The sequence below is a fragment of the Anastrepha obliqua genome, chromosome 4, assembly GCF_027943255.1.
Source record: "Anastrepha obliqua isolate idAnaObli1 chromosome 4, idAnaObli1_1.0, whole genome shotgun sequence".
Taxonomy (NCBI): Eukaryota; Metazoa; Arthropoda; class Insecta; order Diptera; family Tephritidae; genus Anastrepha; species Anastrepha obliqua.
Genome location: NC_072895.1, coordinates 79,457,231 through 79,461,383, shown reverse-complemented (window position 1 = coordinate 79,461,383; position 4,153 = coordinate 79,457,231).

Below are 4,153 nucleotides of genomic sequence, written 5' to 3'. Positions count from 1 at the left end.
TATTTATATTTGTTTTTATTTCTACTTTCCACACAATCGAATCTCACCATTAAATTATAATAATTATTATTTTGAATTTACTTAAATTTATGATAGTATTAAACTTAGGTTTTGCTTGGTTTTTCTGAAATAATTGTAGTCGCCTTATACTGTTAAAGTAGTCACATACGATTTGTTAAAATAATTATTTTTAAGGTTTAATTTTTCCATTGTTATTCTTTTTTAATATTATATATTGTTCGTAAGGGAGACATATATGAACTGCTTTATGAGATGGTTAAGATATTAATTTGCTTATTTCAATACGAGTTCACGTAAATGGGTGTAAATGCACAAAACAGAAGCGATATGTGGGTTATTAAAATGGTCTGTAAAATATAATAAATATTTAACTTAAACAAAATTAAACGTAGCAAAACTCTTTTCTATACGTTGGGTGTAACGTCTATTGGCGTAACTCAAACTGTTAATTTCAAAATGTCATAACTTTTTTTTTTAAAATCGTACAATAATTTAAAAAAATGGGTTTTAAAGCTAAAGAGTTGTACTATGCGACCTTTTCGTCGAAAATTGAAAAAAAAAAATTTCTATCCCAAAAAAAATTATCAAAAATGGCTAAAATGGCCATTTTTTGACCTTTTAGGCTTCATTTACCAAAAATCCTGACGTGATGGAGCATTTTGAAGGTCAGATTCGTTTTCAGCGCATAAAAAACTACAAGAAACAAGTACAGCCATTCTAGAAACTGAAAAAAGTTAAATTTCGCAGGCCTGTGTAATTTTTAGTGCTATGAACCGCACAACACTTGTCACTGTCACTTTTTTGATGTGGCAATTTTAAAAGAATAAGCTGATTTACTGATGCAACGGGATGCGGCAGCGGTTTTTTTACGACAAAACTGAGATAGTTATTTTTTACGCGTTGTTTCTGGCAACCCGCCATTTCATCTACCAGCTGTTCATCAGTCCAGGGATTGGGAGCGCTGCAGTGTTCTTGGGCGAGCTCTCACATGAAAGAAGATAGTTTTCCATCTGTCACCTACAGGCCTCTTCTATTTGCCACTTCTCTGCTCGACTAACTTGACGAAAAATTTGCATGCGAAAGCAACAACAAAGTTATCGAGCAAGATTCGCCGCTTGTGAGTATAGTTATACCTCATAAAACTGGTATAACACAATATTTTATAAACACATGTATTTTTAGGCAGCTCTACTCCAGTGCTGCCAATATATGTGAGATTATACTAGTTGCTTCACCTATTCGCCACTTGCTAATGCTTGGCGAAAAGAAGAGGCCTACTAAAAATTATGGATGCCGGTAAAGAAAAGAGGTTTGTAGACAAAGTTTGGAACAAAACTTCGCACTGGTGCAAACACTTCTGTGAGCTATTGTGTTTCCTAAATGGACCACCAGAAAACGAAAAGAACAAACCAAGTAATAACGAATAAATAATTAGTACTCAACCGCCATCACTAGCCGAAACGCCTAAAAGCTTCCCCGGAAACCACTGCCAAGCTATTTAAGGGGGTCTTCTGGTCTCCAGCGAAAAAAAAATCGATTTTTTGTTTTTTGCATAATTTTGTTGTATGTGTATGCGAGAATACGCCACAGAAAGGATTTTTTGAAAATCGCATTTTTTCACATTTTTCTGGGCACCGAAGTGTACCCTCCTCCGGCCGTTTTTATCATAAACTTTATCTTTAAACGCGTTTCCCCGAAAATCGTGTTTTTTAAGCATTTTGGTCACACTTTTCATAGTAGTTATACTCCGATTTCAATGGTCTTTGGTCTTAAAAGGTTCGGAAAACTTACCGCTAAGTTTCCCCGTGTACGATTTTTGAAATTTTTTTTCATTCCATTTTTATAACCTTTTAAAGTTCAAAAAATGAGCAAAAAAAAATTTGTTGCATAACTTTTGAAAAAAATTTAAAAAAAAAAATCTGTCACGGGAAAACTTAACCAGGGCAACTCTGAAGACAACGCATATCTAATTTTTGCTTTCTGATTACCCAGGTATGGTTCCTTCGGCAAAGTTTCTTATTTTGATCCCTAGAATACGATTTTCACAGAGCAATGAGCGATTTTTAAATCGACACGCCCTAATATATATATATACATATATATAGTATATTACATATTGGGATTCCATGCCGGCTTATGAAGTCGACTATCTCGTCAATCTTTCTTATAAGTCCGTTACAGTTAGATTGACGGAATTTAATGCTCCTCGGGATGGGGGTCGCTATTCGGGGTGTGAGGGATACGTGGGATTATCTACTTTGGTCCTGCTGTGCATTCCGCAGTTGCTGTTGCGGGGAGCTCCTTGGAACCGTGGAGATTCGGTTTGTGGTGCTGATTGGTTGCGCCAATACATTTATTGAGACGGAGCTGACGGAGCCAAATGGCGTGAGCAACACGTGGCCACTTACGGCGTGAACTGCTCTGGCCTGAGCAGATCTTCAGATGGCACCACTTGTCGTACCGATTTTGGCGAACGCAACAGAAATATACTTCAAATACGAGTATACTTCCCTTTGTTTGTATATTGTCGAACCCTGACGACATAGCGAATATTTTTGATTATACCTCAAGTCGTACAGAATACGGAAGGTGGAGCCTTCTGAAAACCGTTTCTTTATTTGTACAACCGCCAGTGACGTGAATAAACAAACAAAAAGAGATTAAGTTACTTGTTTGTTACACAGTGCAACATGACAAGCTCTTTGACATCCTAGCATCACTCGATATTGGCACAAAAGAGTTACGATGTTTAAGAAACCTTTATTGGAACCTGATTGTCTTAATTAATGTTGACAATGGAAAATCACAGGAAATCCCCATTCTTAAAGGCGTAAGGCAAGGGTGTATATTATCACCTATCCTTTTCAGCATCTACGCTGAGAAAATCTTCCAAGAAGCTCTTTATGGTTCACATGAAGGCATTAAAGTTAATGGAATGCTTATAAATAACATAAGATACATGCCGTTGGCGACCTTTAGCAGATAACTTGCACGATTTGCAAACATTATTAAATAAGGTTGTTCATTACAACGAAAATTACGGCCTTAAAATTAACATTAATAAAACATGAATATAGAAAGATTTTAAGCTGCCATGACTTCAGTACGAATCTTAAAAGTCGTTTTGTGAAGAGTTATGTGTGGTCTGTACTCTTGTATGGCATGGAATATTGGACACTCAAAGTCGCTGACATGAACAGACTCGAGGCCTTCAAAATGTGGATTTTTAGGCGAATTTTGAAAATTCTAACTCAGAGTTTCTGGGATCAGTTAATCGAGAACGTGAAATTCTACAAACAATAAAACGTCGCAAGACAGCTTATCTTGGGCATATCATGAGAAAAACCAAATACCACATGTTACAATTAATATATATATAGTATAGAGAGTGGTACGAGTATTCCAACCTGACAAAGGCCGCATAAAAAAGCTTTGGGCATAAGGACCATAAGAATAAGAGCTAATGCATATATTTAAATTCAAAAAGATAAAAAATTTTAAATGTCTTGTACAGTCAAGAAATGATGTTTATATATATATATAATTGGCGCGTACACCCTTTTTGGGTGTTTGGCCGAGCTCCTCCTTCTATTTGTGGTGTGCGTCTTTCAAGCCGACTCCGAACGGCAGATATTTTTATGAGGAGCTTTTTTGGGAAACAAGATTCCTCAATTCACTTTTTAGATAATGGGAAAATAATTTCAGCAGCATGTAAATGTGGCACCAAAAAGTCTGCGTTCAGCCTGTTTATTTTAATGATACCGTTAATTTTAAGATATTTTTCCTTGTTTATATTAATTTTTGATTGCGCATTACTTCGACTGAATGTTAACAATGCTTAGTTGAACATTTTATTTATAACTGGAGATAATTAAAGAACATGGAAGGAAAGGGAAAAGAAATAAGCGTTTCTGAGAGGAAAATAATTATAACAATGTGGAAAGACGGAAAAAGTTTCCGAAATATTGGAAAATCTATTGCGAGAACGTATTTCTCTATTCAGCGAGTTGTAACAAATATTTGGCAAACTGGAATTTTTACATCTAAGCCCAGGTCGGGGCTTGCGAAAAAATTATCGATCCGGTAAGAGAGTTCTATAATCAACTTGGCAAAGGTTAACCCCCGGATTACA